Below are 18,431 nucleotides of genomic sequence, written 5' to 3' on the forward strand. Positions count from 1 at the left end.
CATCCTCCTCATCCTCACACTGAGTAGGCAGATGAAGAGGAGGAATGGGTGAGGTTGGTCTTCCCATCTCTGGGTGTCAGAGGCAGAAGAAAATCTACACATAAATGGACCCTTGCAGTTCAAACCTCTCTTGTTCAAGGTATGCTGTGTAACTATTACATAGTGATTTGTATCACAAAAACAACTATTTTTAAAACTGAGAATTCAAAAAAATACTTTTTCTGGTAACAAATAAATGGCAATAATAACTTTAAAATGCAGCCAGTGTGCACCATTACTAATAGGAAAATATTGTTTCATTTACTTATTTGTGGAGACCGTGTCTCATTCCGTTTCCCAGGCTAGAATGCAATGGTGTCATCATAGCTTACTGTAACCCCAAACTCCTGGGCTCCAGTGATCCTTCTGCCTCAGGCTCCTGAATAGCTGGGGTTACGAGCATGTTCCACCACCCCTGGCTAATTTTTATTTTTATTTTTATTTTTTTTATAGTGACATGGGTCTCACTATATTGCTTAGGCTGGGCTCGAGCTCCTGGCCTCAAGGAAGATCTTCCTCCCCTGGCTTCCTAAAGTGCCATGATGAAAAGCATCAGGAGCCACCATGCCCAGCCAGAAGATTATTTTATTAAAGATACCTGCTGAGTACAAAAAAGCAATTCTTTGCTGAGAAACACAGATTGTTTTATAAATTCTTACAATAAGGCCTCACTATTATTGACTTCAATCCCCATACGTTGAAACTAAACAAAATATATTTATTACTTTATTAGAAGAAAATATGTTCTTGTATCTGCTAGACAACTGTCATGATAACAGTGACTTTGTTTCCGTTAGCCAAAAGATTATCATAAGAAATATTCCAATAGATCAACTCCGGGCTCAACAAATTATAATAAAATACTATGCTCAAATATATAATAAAATATATTTTAAAAAAAAAGAAGAAGAAGAAGAAAGGTGTGGGTGGCCAGTAATGAGAAGAACTGACAAAAACATGGCAAAAATTCATTGAATTGTACATTGAGATCATCAGCTGACTATGAGAAGCATAGCAAACCAAGTAAACAACACTGTTTACTGTTTTCTCTCAATAGAGAAACAGGAAAATCTTTACTGAAAATCTTGGCCAACAACTCAGGGATCTTGCATCGCAACAGTGCACCATCTTGTGTAGTACTGTCTGAGACGGAGTTTTTAGTCAGTAAAATAATAACTTGTATTGGAACACTCTCCCTACTCACTTGATGACTTTTTATTTACCCAATGAGGATGGAAATATTGAAAGGAAGACATTGATTTTCATGACATTCAGGACATCAAGGTATTATAAGGACACTTTTAAGTGGTGGACTGGGCACTGACATCAGTGCATAGCTCTCCAAGAGTAAGTCAAAGGTGACCTCAGTGATATGCACTAATGAAGTATATAGTACTTTTTCTAGGATGAATTAGCGAATTTAATCATCAGACCTCATATAGTTTTATTTCTGGGTTCTCTATCCTGTTCCATTGATTTGTGCATCTACTTTTATGCTAGTACTATGCTGGTTCTTTTTGTTTGTTTGTTTTTGTGACAGAGTCTTACTTTGTCACCCTTGGTAGAGTGCCAAGGCATCATAGCTCACAGCAAACAGATGTCATCCAGCCTTGTTGTTCAATTTACAGAGCACAAGAAGAGTAGATTTATTATAATACCTTTTTTTTTTTTTTTGAGACAATGTCACTCTGTTGCCCTGGGTAGTGTGCTATGGTATCAGCCTAGCTCACAGCAACCTCAAACTCTTGGGCTCAAGCAATCCTCTTGCCTCAGCCTCCTCAGTGGCTAGGACTACAGGCGCCCGCCATAATGCCTGGATATTTTTTAGAGATGAGGTCTCTCTCTGGCTCAGGCTGGTCTCAAATCTCTGAGCTCAGGCAATCCACCCATCTTGGCCTCCCAGAGTGGTATGAGCCACTGCGCCTGACATATGCTATTTTGATTACTGTAGCCTTGTAGTATAATTTGAGGAAGGGTAATGTGATGTCTCCAGATTTCTTAAGCAATTTTTTCTAGTCCTGTGGTTTTCAAATATCATCTAAAAGAATTCCAAAATTTATCCTCTGACTCAGACTTCTTTTTGGAGCTTGACCTGTATATTTCATCACTTACTTGGCATCTCCACTGATATATTTCTTACCACATCTCAAACTTGAATTATCTCAGACCATTTAATCTGCATCCTCCACCCCACCTTCAAACCTGCTCTTCCTTCAGTCTTCTCCCTCTTTTTTTTTTTTTTTTTTTGAGACAGAATCTTACTATGTTGCCTTCACTAGAGTACCAAGGCATCACAGCTCACAGCAACCTCCAACTCTTGGGCTTAAGTGATTCTCTTGTCTCAGCCTCGCAAGTAGCTGGGACTACAGGAGCCCACCACAATGCCTGGCTATTTTTTGGCTGCAGTTGTTTAGCTGGCCTGGGCTAAGCTTGAGCTGCCAGCCTGAGTGTGTGGCGGGCACCCTACCCACTGAGCAAGGGGCACCGCCAGTCTTCTCTCTTTTGATGAAAGATACCTCCACCCCCATAGCTGGTCATATCAGAAACCCAGGAGTTGCCTTTGACATTCAACCCCACTCCACCCAACACATCTTATACACAGTATAACCAATTCAAATCAATTCTACTTACAAAACATATCTCAAACATATCTCAAGTCTGTCTTAGAGATTTACTCTTGACACTACTTCTAGACTAGCATATTTTGCTTGAATAACTGCAGTAGCACCAGTGAATACAAACTCAGTACCTACGACAGAATACAACCACAATCTTGAAGCCACAGACTGAGCACATCTGTCATCGCAAGTGCTTTGCACTTACTGTGTACAAGCAAGAGATTCAGCATTTTCACATTATTGCTGGAAGAAATGAATTAGTTACTTCACTTGACTTTTATGTTTAAAACATCAAATTGAATCTTCAATTAAAAAATTCAGTCTCCAATTAAAATACTAAATGTATCTTAGCCCCAAGCCGTACAGCTGTTTAAAAAAGTTAGCATTTTTCTACAATATCCTGAAAATATATTAATTCAAAATGTAAAGGACTTGTTCTTTTAAAAATGAGACAAAATTGTTAAATGAACTTGTAATTTAATTTTTCATTATAATTTATGTGAAAGTTATGATAACCTGCCTTTTTTCTGTGTTTCAAGATAATTTAAAAAACATGCTACTGAATGGCAATATATTAATCCTTGCTAAGTCTTTGATTTTGAATTTATTTCCAAAAAAATCCTTAAAAACAATCTCAGTTTGTAATTAAGAATACTGACTAGGGCAGTGCCTGTGGCTCAAAGGGATAGGGCACCAGCCAAAAACTGCAAAAAAAAAAAAAAGAATACTGACTAGTGGCGGTGCCTGTAGCTCAGTCCTCAGTCCACAAGGGTGCCGGCCACATACACCTATGGTGGCAGGTTTGAACCTGGCCCAGGTCTGCTGAGCAGCAATGACAACTGCAACCAATAAAAAGCCAGGCTTTGTGGTGGGCACCTGCAGTCCCAGCTACTTGGGAGGCTGAGGCAAGAGAATCGCTTGAGTCCAAGAGTTTGAGATTGCTGTGAGCTGTGATGCCACAGCACTCTACCCAGGGCAACAGCTTGAGACTCTGTCTCAAAAAAAAAAAGAATACTAACTAGTACATAGCATCTATGCCCATTTGCAACAGAGATGTGGGTAAGGTATTAACAACACCACAAGATCAGTTTTACTCCATTTTAAGGTAGAAAGCAATGCAAACTTTTATGGATATGCTGGTCATTGTTAACAAACTGTAAAGGACAAAAACAATTAGATTATACAGTATTTCTGACACAGATGGCAAACTTCAGTAAATGCACAATTACTTCAATGCTGGGACTTTGTTTTCAAGGATTTTAGAGATTTTCATTGTCCATATTTGGTTTTGACAGGGGTCTCTGAGCCCCTGGAGCTGTTCGGTAGATCTGGTTCAATTCATTCCACAGAACTAGCAGGGTTGGCCAAGTCAAAGTGAACTCGTCTGAGGGGATGTGGGAGTAAAGCAGCAGAAAAAGAATCCATTTTATTTAAAGTGAAACATAGGCTGGGTGCGGTGGCTCACGCTTGTAATGCTAGCACTCTGAGAGGCTAAGGTGGGTGGATTGCCTGAGCTCACAGTTTCAAGACCAGCTGGAGCAAGAGCAACACTCCGTCACCAAAAAGAAAAAGGCATTGTGGTGGGCGCCTGTAGTCCCAGCTACTCAGGAGGTTGAGGGAAGAGAATCACTTGAGCCCAGGAGTCTGAGGTTGCTGTGAGCTGTGATGGCAGAGCACTCTGGGGGGGAGGGGGAGAACTCTGTTTCAAAAAATAGAAACATAGATATGCATATACTTATCCAGAGAGATTAGAAAAGGGCTCTCCTACAGAGTGAGAGGTGACACCACACAAAGGCGGTAAGTACACAAGTATCTTATCATAGTTCCGCCTACAATTATCTATGAAGTGCTTCACTGCTTCCCTGAGGGCCTTTGGTATTTTTGTCTATTTCTTATTGGTTACAGGTTACCGTAGTTACCACATGTTTCCTTTTCCTGTTAACAGTAATTGCTCCCTCTTTCCAGATAGTGTTGGGTGGTGACTGGTGGTCTTCAGCTGTTTGTGACCTTGACTGTGTGCACTGTTCTGTAACTCTGACCATTACCCAACTTTGTGTCATAAGCTAGAAACTGCATTTTGTGGAAAACAGGTCATACTTGATCAATTGAGTCACGAGGTTCTGGAAACACTGTTTGTTGCAGGGCCCTTTTTAACTTCCTTATCTGGAAGGCCAGACTTTTCTCTTCCTTAGCCCCTTTTTATCTTTAATCAGTTTTGATATTAGAGGACAGGAATCTCATTATGCTTTTGATTTAAGTTATTCCCAAAGAAGTTTATGGTTTTATTGTTCTTATCAAAGCTTTGAAGTTGACTTTGAGTGGCAATGTCAGATACAAAGAAAGCTCTTCAGCTGTCATTCCACTTCCTTTAAACACTTGTACTAATTGATCTGTTAACGTGAATTAAGATTCGTGGTTTTATCCGTTCCTTTTCAAATCCAGACCCAATTTCTACCTGTGAAATTGGTTTCTTCATTTGGTTTCTTCTTTTGGTGATAAAGTGATTCATCTTCTCTATTTTCAAACGTCAAAGACAATGAATTTTGATGTGGTAGTGTCTACTCATTCCAGAGTTCATCGAAATTAAAATATAAAAGTAATTCAATGTATTTAATGTTTGAGCTTAAAATATCTATGTCAGGAGTTAAAAGTTGACTAATAGAAATGGTTATTTTTCTAAAATTCTTCTTTTTTTTTTTTTTGAGACAAAGTCTCACTCAGTTACCCTGGGTGGAGTGCTTTGGTGTCATAGCTCACAGCAACCTCAAACTCCTGGGCTCAAGTGATCCTTCTGCTTCAGTCTCCTGAGTAGCTGGGATTGTGGGGGCACTTCGCAACGCCCAGCTAGTTTTTCTATTTTTGGCAGAGATGGAATCTCACTCTTGCTTAGACTGGTGTCAAACTCCTGAGCTCAAGCAATCCTCTGGCCTTGGCCCTCCCCTAGTGCTAGGATTATAAGGATGAGCCACTGTACCTGGCCTAAAGGTATTGTTTATACAGTGAACTAAATTCTCCTTGTATAGACAGGTACTTAGATTTTGCAAGGCACAAATAATTGTGAACCATTTCTGCTTTTTCACTGACACACAAAGAGGGATGTGAATAGGAGAGCTGAAAAAAAAATAATTTTTTCTACCTATAAGACCAGTTTTTTCTCTTATGTTTCTCTAATTTAAGCATTTCATCTTCAGGATCTCACAATGTGTTATTTAAAGTTTACCCAAAAAATGTACGTTAGAAACCTTCAAATCCACGTGCAGGTATCCAAAGACCATTTTAGTTTGAAGACAACTCTGTTGTAACCTGAAAATTTATAAATAAACAGAGTTTCTACTTCTCTGACTCATGACCACATCTCTAATTTTTGTGGTAGAACATGGGTTGTGTTAACACAGAATAAGAAATACTTTTCCATTGATCTACTACATAATTTGTGATTTGATTTCCCAACACTTGGATATATTCCAAGGGTTTTGCTCCTGAGCACCTGGTTAGTTTCTGATCCTAATTACTCTGTAATTGAGGAATAATGTTTTTGAGTTCTGAATTTTTGGTGTGATATTCTCATCCCCGTAAGGGTTCTCATTACGTTTTTATTAAAATTTAATTTTAAATCCTTTATTAGATTTGCTGCTATATGAGCCACCTGTCCTAGTTGTTCCACTCGATGTGCCTCCTTCCAGCTACCGTGTCCTGTGGAGTGACTTGTCGTCATTTTATTTGGCTTACTTATTTCATTTTTTTGTTTGTTTATTTGTTTGAGACAGAGTCTCACTATGTCACCCTGGGTAGAGTGCTGTGGCATCACAGCTCACAGCAACCTCAAACTCTTAGGCTTAAGCGATTCTCTTGCCTCAGCCTCCCAAGTAGCTGGGACTACAGGTGCCTGCCACAACCCCCAGCTATTTTTGTTGTCGTTGTTGCAGTTGTTTAGCTGGCCTGGGCCAGGTTCTAACCCACCACCCTCGGTGTATGTAGCTGGTGCCGTAACCACTGTGCTACGAGTGCTGAGCCGGCTTACTTATTTCAGAGAGTTTGGAATGTACCAAACTCTGGTGATCAGGTCCTTGGAGTCTTTTAAAAACTGTTAAGTTGACAGGAATTATAACAATATGTCCAACTTTAAGGAAGAGAAACCCATCTAAAAGTCATTTGAACAATGAGGAAAATTATTATCTGACATAATAAGAATTCTAGAGATATGGCAGTTCCAGGGTTGAATAATTAAGTGATTCAACACTTAAGGTCAGTTTACCTAGATGTTTTTCATCTTTCTACTTTCCCAAATTCAGTGTGTTATTTGTCTTCTTAGGCAGGTTATTTCTAAGATTCACATTGTAGATGCCAAAGTCTAGGGATAGAGAGGGGAATTTTCTGTTTCCATTTATCTTTTAAGGGGAGAACATTTCCTGGAGGCTCCTTTGTCTTATTAGCCAGATTTATGTCACACATCTATTCCAGAAATAATTGGTAAATGAAATGGAATAACACGTTGGCTTAACTCAGCAGTGGTTCTTTGAACCTGGGGGCCTTGAGATCTTTTCAGGGAGTTAGTTCACAAGGTTAAAATTGTTTTCCCTAATAATGCTAAGGTGTTATTTACCTTTTTTCACATCACTGATTATGCAGAAGCAGCATTGGCCCAGGATAGCACGGGCAGTACTTTAGCACAAATCAAGCAGGGGCATCAAAATGTAGTAGCAGTTACTGTATTCTTCATTGCCAGGCATCCATATAAAGTTTTGTGTTTCAATTGTTTGTTTTTCTGGTGCACTGATGTCCTTTAGTTATCTTAGTGTCAGTATTCCTTGTGCAGTTGTTTGAGTTGTGAGCTAAAATGCCCACTTTTTTCACTGAACACTGTTTTTTTAACCTGTAAAGACTGGCAAACAGGCTCGGCGTCCGTAGCTTAGTGGTTACTGTGCCAGCCACATACATCGAGGCTGGCGGGTTCAAACCTGACCTGGGCCAGCTAAGTAACAATGCAACTGCAACAACAACAACAACAACAACAAAATAGCTGGGAATTGTGGAGGGTGCTGTAGTCCCAGCTACTTTGGAGGTGGAGACAAGAGAATCTCTTAAGCCCAAGAGTTTGAGGTTGCTGTGAGCATGACATGACACTCTACCAAGGGGGACATAGACTCTGTCTCAAAAAAAAAAAAGACTGACCAACAAAATATCCTTATTAAGAGTTTGTTATTTTGGCTCAGAGCCTGTAGCCCAGTGGCTAGGGTGCCAGCCACATACACCAGGGCTGGCGGGTTTGAACCCAGCCTGGGCTTTCCAAACAATGACAACTGCAACCAAAAAATAGCCTGGGTGCCTGTAGTCCCATCTACTTGGGAGGCTGAGGCAAGACAATCGCTTAAGCCCAAGAGTTGGAGGTTGCCATGAGCTGTGATGCCAAGGCTATATACCTAGGGCGATGTTGTGAAACTCTATCTAAAAAAAAAAAAAGTTTGGCATTTTGCATTTTTTTTTTTTTTTTATAGACAAAGTGAGCCTGTCATTTCAAGGGAAACAGTATTTATTGTCAATGACAAAATCCAAACTTTCAAGTGCAAATTAAAATGTAGGAGAGCTGGTGTCTATAACACTGTGAGCTTGATAGCTTCTCAGTATAATACTTAAAGATTTGTCTGACTAGATTGGTGATGCTATTAACAGAGTGATTTTTTTTTTTTTACACAGTATGATGAACTCTGACAGCATTTGCAAGGTATAGTGAAACAGCGTTTTTCCAATGACAAATGTATATTACAAAATTATGCATGGGTAAAAAGATCTATTCAAAGACCCAAAATATGTCAAAAAATTTAAGGGTAAACAGAGTACAGAATTTCCACTGATATGTTTCCTGATTTCATGTTAATTAACCTCCAAGAAACTACCACTTTTTGAGTTTTAATATAGTATCAAAGAAGACTATCCAAACTATCTGAAAAAGTTACTAAAATACTTCTTTTGGACAGGGCACTGTGGCTCGCACCTGTAATCTTAGCACTCTGAGAGGCCGAGGTGGGTGGATTGCTTGAGCTTATGAGTTTGAGACCAGCCTGAGCAAAAAGTAAGACTCTGTATCTACTAAAAATAGAAAAAAATGAGACAAGAGGATCTCTTGAGCCCAAGAGTTGGAGGGTGCTGTGTGCCATGACGCCATGGTACTCTACCTAGGGCGATAGCTTGAGACTCTGTCTCAAAACAAACAAACAAAACTTCTTTTCCAACTACATATTTGTATGAGACTCTATATATATGCTTCAAACAAAACAGAGTGAATGAAGAAGCAGATATGGGAACCCACGTCTTCTTTTAAGCTAGGCTTCTCAAATTTTGAAAACTGTAGTTAATTTCTGTAAAAATATTATATGTAAGGGGTATATTATTTTTAAGTAGGTTAGTACATGTTTTAAAAAATTTTGTTTTTAGTTTCTAAAATGGTAAATATTAATAGACATGACTTACAACATCAAATGCACTTTGATCCTTAGTAGTTTTGGAGAATATAAAGGCATCCTGCAACCAAAAATTAGAGAATCACCTCGTGTGAATTAATCAAAGATTTACCATTTGGGACTTGGCTTTGGCCTTCCTGTGTATGCGAGTCTCTGTTGTTGTTTCAATAAAAGCAGGATTCTGTTAACTAGGAAAAAGTGAGAGCAGGTAGCTAATGGCTTGATAAGACAACAAAAATCTGTCCAGATAAGGTGAAGGAGAATTGTTCCAGTGGCTTATGGCGGTCAGCAAGCTGTGACATCTTTTGAGAAATATTGACAAGATTCTTAGGTCTTAGAGACAGTGTAATGTTCCTAGACTGCCCGATTTTGAGGGAAAGCTTTCTCCATAAACTAGACACAAAAAGGGGACAGAAGCAGTTAGTTGTTTTCATGCCCATTGTGGATCAACCTGAGTCTCCTGGCCCCTGAAACAATGGTGGTCTTTGCCCAGAGCTGAGAGTGTTTTGTTTCTTCCCCCGGGAATGCAAAACAAGAACATCTCATATATCTGTTCCATACCATAGATCTCAGCTGTACTGGGGCTCATCTCCAGCTTCCACAAGACAAAGATGTTTTGAATGATGGATTGGTAGTTAGTCAAGAAAATCAAACCAGTGACAATAAAGGGAGTATGTAGAAATAGAGTCAAATAAGATTTTATGAGATCAGAAGGAAAAATGGTGTTAAAGAAAACAGTCATAGGTATATATAATGATCCTGTTGGATGACTGGGGAAATTAGAATGATCATTCCTCTCCTTTTTTTGAGACAGAGTCTTAACTCTGTCACCCAGGCTAGAGTGCTGTGGCATCAGCCTAGCTCACAGCAACCTCAAAATTCTTGACTCAAGCAATCCTCCTCCCTCAGCCTCCTGAGCAGCTGGGACGACAGGTGCTCTTCCCAACATTCACCTAATTTTTCTATTTTTAGTAGACGTGTGGTCTCCCTCTTCCTCAGTCTGATCTTGAGTTCCTCAGCTGGAAGGATTCTCCTGCCTCCTCACCCCCAGAATGCTAGGATTACAGGCGTGAACCACCACACCCCGCCTATAATGCTTACCCTTAACCATGACTGGGGACACAATAGGCGCCAGGGGATTAGAATTTAAAACAAGAGTTTTTTCTTTGGACATAACTGAGTTTAATATCCTTGAAGGTCTGTGTAGGTAGAGATGCCCAGTAGGTAGTTGGAAATATTGTCTGACCTTTAAAAGAGAAATTAAGTTTAGAATATTGGAATGGTCACATAAAGGTCATAGTTGAAGCTTCAGGAGTTGGTGAGATTTCTTTCCTCCAAGAGTTAATATGAAGCAGTAAGATAAGGCAATAGAAGTTAGAAACTTAAGAACTACCACTTATCAGATGGGAAGAAGAGCAATCTAGTATTGGAGACTGGAAAAAAGGGTATTAGAGAAGAGAACAAAGAGGAAGTGTTATTGAAGATGCTAAAAGAAGAGTTTCCACAAGAGTATTCCAACAGTGCAGGATGAAGATTGTAAAAAGTCAATACAATTTGGCAAGTAGGAAGTCAATAATGACTTTAAAAAAAATGAATAAACTTTTAAAAACAGTTCCAGAATTATAGAAAAAGAAAGTCCAGGCAGTTCTATAGGCTTCACATTCAGTTTCCCCTATTATAAACATCTTATATTACACTATTTGTTGCAGTGAACCAATACTGATACAGTCTTACTAACTAAAGGCCATGGTTTATTCAGATTTCATGGTTTTTACCTTATCCCCCTGTTTTAGAGTCCTATCCAAGTTGCCACGTTACCTTTAGTCATCACGAATCCTTAGGTTCCTCTTGATTATGGTGATGGTTTCTCAGATTTCCCTTGTTTTTCTGATGTTCTTAACAGTTCTAAGAGTACTGGTAAGGTAGTTTGTAGAATGGCTCTCAGGTTTTTCTTGTGATCAGACTCGATTTAAGGGTTTTGGGGAGGACAACCATAGAGGTAAAGTGCCATTTTCATCCCATCTTATCATACGTAAATATTGTCAGTATGATTTATGTTTGTTGATGTTGAGCTGGATCATTTGGCTAAGTCAGCCTTTGTCAAATGTCTGCACTGTAAGTTGTTCTTCTCCCTCTTTTCCAGACTGTACTCTTTGTAAAGAAGTTCCTATGTATACAGCCTACACTTAATGAGTGAGAAGTTGTGTATTTATTTGTTTGTTTATTTTTTGAGACAGAGTCTCACTCTGTCACCCTGGGTAGAGTGCCATGGCATCACAGCTCATAGCAACCTCATAGTCTTGGGCATAAGTGATCCTCTTGCCTCAGCCTTCCAAGCTGCTGGGACTCCAGGCACCTGCCACAATACCTGGCTGTTTTTTAAATTTTTTTAGTAGAGACAGGGTCTCACTCTGCTTAGGCTGGTCTCGAACTCCTGAGCTTAGGTGATGCACCTGCCTCAGCCTCCCAGAGTGCTAGGATTACAGGCGTGAGCCACCATGCCTGGCCCATTGATGTCGTTTTGAGTAAGCTATTTCACCGGAATGGTGAACACAGTGTGCTGAGTAGTAAATAAGCAATGAAGCAGTGTAAGCACAAAGACAGTTAAGTAGCACCTCAAATCAAAGTGAGGCTTATTATTTGTCTTCAAAAGTCCTTAAACTATCTTAATCTCATAAAAACATAAACAGATGAAAGTCTTGGTTACGAAGTGAAAATCCCCAAAGCATTAAAAATAAAAGGCAATCTAAAAACCCCAGAGCGATTAAATTGGATGAATACTGAGGATGCCACTAAAAATTTATATCTGATGAAGCTGAGGAAAGAAAATAGTTACTATATGTTCTTACTGCTTTTATATTTGGCTTAAATGATTTTTTTTTTAAACAGGGAGTAATGTGGTAAACACTAATTATAATGTGAATGTGCCAGAATTTTTGATGCACTCAAAACTTCTCTGTGAATGCCAACAGTGCAGGATTATAGAGAAAGTGATTTGATTTTTAGGTCTCATTTAATTCTTGCAAGGACTTGATCTTCAGAAATGCTATAAAAATGTCTTCTAAAGAATAGGTAATTTTTCTCACAGTCCTCTAGCAGTAAAACAATTTAAAAATATTTAGAAGACAGAGGTTGTGTTTATTTTGTTCTCTGATCATTTCCTCAGTCCAAATGACTAAAGTTTTAAAATTTTACCAGGGGCAAAGGAATTGAGATTTGAGGGTATGCTTGATAGATTGTGGACAGATTAAAGATGAGGAATAACATGTTAATTTATAACTCCTCCCACACATACTTTTGTCAGCCACGTTTCATGCTTTGGGTCCAGGGAAAGAATTTCCAGCAGCCATTCTCGTAGGATTTACTCACTACGTACTTCACATCAAGCAATGCACCAAATGCTGAGGACACTACATTAAACAGAGCACCGTCCTTACTTGCAAAGTCGGTGAGTACAAGAAACGTCCTTGTACAGGGAGGGAGTGGGCAAGTAAACCACATGTGCCATACAGTGCAAACCACGTGGGAGGTACAGGCACCAGCCTATAGGAGGATACCTGATCCAGAGGTGGGTAGGGAAGCTCCTACTGATACCTGAACTGAATCCTGAAGGACAAGTAGGAGGTAATCAAGTGAAGGAAAAGCAAAAGATGCAGAGGAGAGGAAGCACTCTAAGTAAGGGAAAGTATGACTACTGAGGACGCAGCTAGTCTTTCAGTAGGGGTTGGGTCATGGAGTCCTGGAGTTAACATTGCCCAATAGAAGCAGAAAAGCAAACCACATGTGCAATTTAAAATTTAACTTACTTTATCATATCCTATCTTCTCTTACCTTATCTTCTCTCTTTTTTTTGAGGCCAAGTCTCACTGTGTCGCCCTGGGTAGAGTGCTGTGGCGTCCCAGCTCACAGCAACCTCCAACTCTTGGGCTTAAGCAATTCTCTTGCCTCAGCCTCCCAAGTAGCTGGGACTACAGGCGCCTGTCAACAATGCCCAGCTATTATCTTCTCTTATCTTATAAGTCTCACTCTGTCATCCAAAGGAGTGCGATGGTGGCATTATCACAGCTCACAGCAACCACAAAGTTCTGATATCAAGGGATCTTCTTGCCTCAGGCTCCCAGCTAGCAGGGACTATAGGCACGTGACACCACGTCTAGCTAATTTTTCTGTTTTTAGTAGGGGTCTTACTGTTGCTCAGGCTAGTCTTGGACTCCTGAGCTCAAGCAGTCCTCCTACCTCAGCCTCCCAGCGTGCTAGGATTATGGGGATGAGTCACCACACCCAGCAATTAAAAAGTTTTTAGTAGTCACATTAACAAAGTAAAAAGAATCAGGAGAAATTTTAATCATCTTTTTTAGCACAATGTACTTAAAAACTTATCATCTCAGTGTGTAATCGATATGAAAAATTATTAATGAGATATTTTTACTTTTTTGTACTAAATTTTATAAATCCAATGTGCATTTTACATTTATATCATGTCTCAATTTAGACTAGCCACATTTCATGTGCTCAATAGCTACATGTGGCTAGTAGCTGCCATGCTGAACAGTGAAGTTCTAGTGTGAAGTAATGAGAGATAAATATATGGAGATAAAATGAGAGCAGATTAGGTCACATACTGCTTGTGAGCTAAATGATTAACCCACGGGGTATTGGAGGCTTTGAAAGGTTTGTGCATGGGAGTGACTGATCACATTAGTGATGGATTCCAACTTTCACTGTGGAGGATGGTTTGGAGGAGGTCTTGATCTGGAGCCAACTAGCTCTAGGCCATGGAGTGATGTGGGTGTGGTGAGAAGTGGAAGTCTGGTCCTTTGGAGAGAGACTTTATAGGTTTTGATAGTGTGCTGAGAAGAGGAGACAAGAATGATCACTTCACTTCTGCTTTCCCTCCACCATTTCCTAGGGCATTGAGAAGAACCAGTCTGAGAAGTAGGGGAAACTAGGAAGAATGGCAGAATTGAGAAACAACGTATTCAGCCTGGGACGTCTTACATTATGAGTTGCCTGCGAGACATCCAGGTGTAATGTTTATTTGTGAAACAGAGAGATGGATGTCACCAGCATAGAGATAGTAACTGGAACCAAGCTACTGGATAAAAGAGTGTGTTAAACAGTAATTCTCAAACCCGAATTTTTTTTTTTTTTTTTTTTTTTAGTGACAGAGTCTCACTTTATTGCCCTTGGTAGAGTGCTGTGGCATCACACCTCACAGCAACCTCAAGCTCTTGGGCTTAGGCGATTCTCTTGCCTCAGCCTCCTGAGGAGCTGGGACTACAGGTGCCAACCACAACGCCATGCTATTTTTTTATCGCAGCTTGGCCGGGGCTGGGTTCAAATCCACCACCCTTGGTATATGGGGCCAGCACCCTACTCGCTGAGCCACAGGTGCTGCCCTCAAACCTGAATTTTTAAAAATAATTACCTGGGAGTTAATTCAAAATGCAGATTCTTTTTTTGTTTTGTTTTGTTTTTTTGAGATAGAGTTTCACTTTGTCACCCTTGGTAGAGTGCCCTGGCGTCATAGTTCACAGCAACCTCACTCTTGGGCTCAAGAAATTCTCTGGCCTCAGTCTCCCAAATAGCTGGGACTTCAGGTGCCCGTCAACAATACCTGGCTATTTTGTTTTTAGAGACAGGATCTCACTCTTGTTGAGGCTGGTCTTGAACTCCTGAATTCAGGCGATCCACCAGCCTCCACTTCCCAGAGTGTTAGGATTATAGGCATAAGACACTGTGACTGGCCAGAAATTGCAACTTTAAAAAAAAATTTTGGCTCGTTGCTTGTAGCTCAGTGCTTGTAGCTCAGTGCTTGTAGCTTATAGCTAGGGCACTGGCCACATACACCAGGACTGGCAGCTTGGAACCCAGCCCGGGCCTGCCAAACAACAATATTAACAACAACAAGAATAGCCGGGCATTGTAGCAGCCTGTGGTCCCATCTACTTGGGAGGCTGAGGCAAGAGAATCGCTTAAGCCCAAGAGTTGGAGGTTGCTGTGAGCTGTGATACCACAGCACTCTACCCAGGGAGACATCTCACTCTACCCAGTGAGATTCTGTCTCAAAAATAAAAAATAAATAAATACATAAATAAAATTTTACTTCAAAATATTAAGGGGAAACATATTTTTGTTACATGGATAGCTTTTGCAATGCTTGAGTCGGGGCTATTAGTATGTCATCGCCCTAATAGTGTTCATTGTACCCCAATTGTGGTCATTGTATCCATTAGGGTTTTTACTCCTCCCCTGAAATTGCATTTTTAATAAGAGCACTTAGAAACTTTGGCCCACTCTGATGCCAGTGGTTCTTAAAATACTCTTACACACTGGTGTATGATGATAAGTAAGAGGACCTAGAAGACATTGCCTACATGTATGGAAGGTTAGAGAACAAAAGCCCTTGGAAGAAGCTAAGAAAATGAGCCACTAGAGAGGTTAATGAGAAAGCAGAAGAGTGCTGTCTGCGATTAAAGTAGAAGAGGGTGCCAGAGTTTTGACCAAAGGGGAGTGAGGGTGAAGATGGAACATCTAGGCAAGTACCTTATTGAGGGACACAAAGAGGCACCAAATTGCCACTCAAGGTGTCTGTCTCGGGGATGTTGTTTCACCCTATAACCAAACTCATCAAATTCCTGGTGGATTTGGAGGAAGTGGGAATTACCTCCAAAATAACAAGGAAATCAAACAGGATGTCACCAGTTCAAAGTGACAATTGGATTGAGTAACTGAAATCATTGGTGGCAATTCAAATAACCTATTAGGCATGGGAACCCAACTTCAATAGATAAGTTGAACAAATGGGTCAAATAAATTTAGAAAAATCTGTTTCAGTGTTGTCACAGTGACATGGAGGAAAGAGGCAGAACGCATTCAAGGGCGTTCACTTGGGGAATGCTAAGGGATACATGCTCTTTTTCTGAGTCTGTTCATCCTATTTCATTTCCATTACACATGTTGATTCAATACTGTACAACCATAGAATCTCTGTCCATGTTTCAGGGAGTATAGCTACTAAATAATTTAAGTTTATACATTCAAATCAGTCAACTGGACTGATTGGAATGAATTAATTGGAATGAATAAACCATTTTGCAAAACAGTGACAGTTGATTGCTGATGGCTTGACAAAGTGCCTAGTTGCGGTCAGTTGGGGCCTAGATGAGGGAGATGAGAAAGGAGGAGAAGCTAGAACCTTGAACCTGAATTTTTCAGTTACCTTTTTACCTACCCTCTACTGGCCAACCATCTATAATTGGCAGAACATTCCTCCCTGCCCCCAGACTGGTAAAATCCTATCATCATTCAATCATGGTGAGCCTACAAGCCAGTTTATGTATCTCTACTAAATAAAAGGCTATCAGAACTTCATTGTTAAAATATTTTGTTTGCTATTATCTCTTCTCTACCTTTTAATACCACCTCCATTATCCGGTTAATCTAGAATTGGCTAAATATCAGCCACCAAACTTACTTGACATTGTTGAGTACTACCTTAGATTAATTGCACAAATGCGGTAAATACTTAAAAGATGTGCTTTGCATTCAGTATAAATGTGTAGTGCTGCAAAGTATAAAAACTCCAATGAAAGGAGTTATTAAATAGGAGTATTTGAGCTTCCTTTCTTTTTTTTTTTGTAGAGACAGAGTCTCACTTTATGGCCCTCGGGTAGAGTGCTGTGGCCTCACACAGCTCGCAGCAACCTCCAACTCCTGGGCTTAAGCGATTCTCTTGCCTCAGCCTCCCAAGTAGCTGGGACTACAGGCGCCTGCCACAACGCCTGGCTATTTTTTGGTTGCAGTTTGGCCGGGGCCGGGTTTGAACCCGCCACCCTCCGTATATGGGGCCGGCACCTTACTGACTGAGCCACAGGCGCCGCCCTTGAACTTCCTTTCTAAGCATAGCTAAAAGCTTAACTAGGTTAAATGTAAATTAGCTATTTTTTATTTTCTCCTAAAAGAGTGGATCTATTTTGAAATGAAGCCAATTAATTTTAAAATCACATACGTATCACATTCAAGGTTTGCCCAATTGCCTCCCCCAATCTAACTATATTTAAAAAATATTACTGGGCAGAGGTATACCAGCATTGTACTGGCTCATAGGTCACTACCTATACATTTAGATTATCTCAGAAAAGCTCCAGCTACAAAGCTATTGTTTTGTGTTTGAAATTCTTACTTAAAAAATAGGGGAAAATTACAAACTACTTCTGAAATCATATTCCCCAAGTTATATTTAAAAATCATTTATATGTTGGATTGGTGCCTGTAGCGTGGTTAGGGCACTGGCCACATACACTGGGGCTGGTGGGTTTCAACCCAGCCCAGGCCTGCTAAACAACAATGCCAACAACAACAAATAAAATAGCCGGGTGCTGTGGCGGGTGCCTGTAGTCCCAGCTACTTGGGAGGCTGAGGCAAGAGAATTGCTTGAGCCCAAGAGTTTGAGGTTGCTGACGCCATGGCACTCTACCAAGGGCGACATAGTGAGACTCTGTCTCGAACAAACAAAAAAAGTCATTTGTATGTTGTAATATGGTTTCATTTCTTGAACAGTATAAACTCTAGTAGTATATTTGTTTAATGTTTATTTATAAACATTATTTATTATAATGCTTTATTTACTATTTGCTTTTTTATTTTTTAATATTCCAAACAAACTCTGTACCAATTACACTTTAATCTCCATTCTCTCTTTCCACTTCCCAGCCTCCAGCGTCTGGTAACTGCTATTCTACTTTTTGTCTCTATGAGTTTTCCTATTCTAGGTACCTCAAGAAGTGAAATCGTTCAATATTTGTGTTTTGGGATCTGGCTTATTTCACTCAGCATAGGGTTTTCAAGGCTCATTCATTTTGTAGCATATATTTCTTCTTCTTCTTCTTCTTTTTTTTTTTTGAGACAGAGCCTTAAGCTGTAGTGTCATAGCTCACAGCAACCTCCAACTCCTGGGCTTAAGCAATTCTCTTGTCTCAGCCTCCCAAGTAGCTGGGATTACCAGGTGTCCACCACAAGACCCAGCTATTTTTAGAGACAAGATATTGCTGTGGTTCAGGCTGGTCTGGAACCTGTGAGCTCAGGCAATCAACTGGGCTCGGACTCCCATAGTGCTAGCATTACAGATGTGAGCCACCGTGCCTGGCCTCCAGACAAACATCTTAAGAGTTCCGGGTCTTGGGGTGGCACCTGTGGCTTAATTGGATAGGACACCAGCCCCATATACTGAGGGTGGCAGGCTCGAACCCAATCCCAGCAAAAAAATAAAAAATAAAAGAGTTCTGGGTCTCAATTTCCTTATGCACCCACCACA

The 18,431-nt window shown here is 40.2% G+C and overlaps 1 protein-coding gene across 1 annotated transcript in view; it reads left to right on the plus strand.

The window, feature by feature from the left end:
- SLC39A10 (solute carrier family 39 member 10) overlaps nt 1-18,431 on the plus strand; it is a 167,596-nt gene that overhangs the window by 62,701 nt on the left and 86,464 nt on the right. The window lies entirely within an intron of this gene.

This window comes from Nycticebus coucang, chromosome 7 (genome assembly GCF_027406575.1).
Source record: "Nycticebus coucang isolate mNycCou1 chromosome 7, mNycCou1.pri, whole genome shotgun sequence".
NCBI classification, from domain to species: Eukaryota; Metazoa; Chordata; class Mammalia; order Primates; family Lorisidae; genus Nycticebus; species Nycticebus coucang.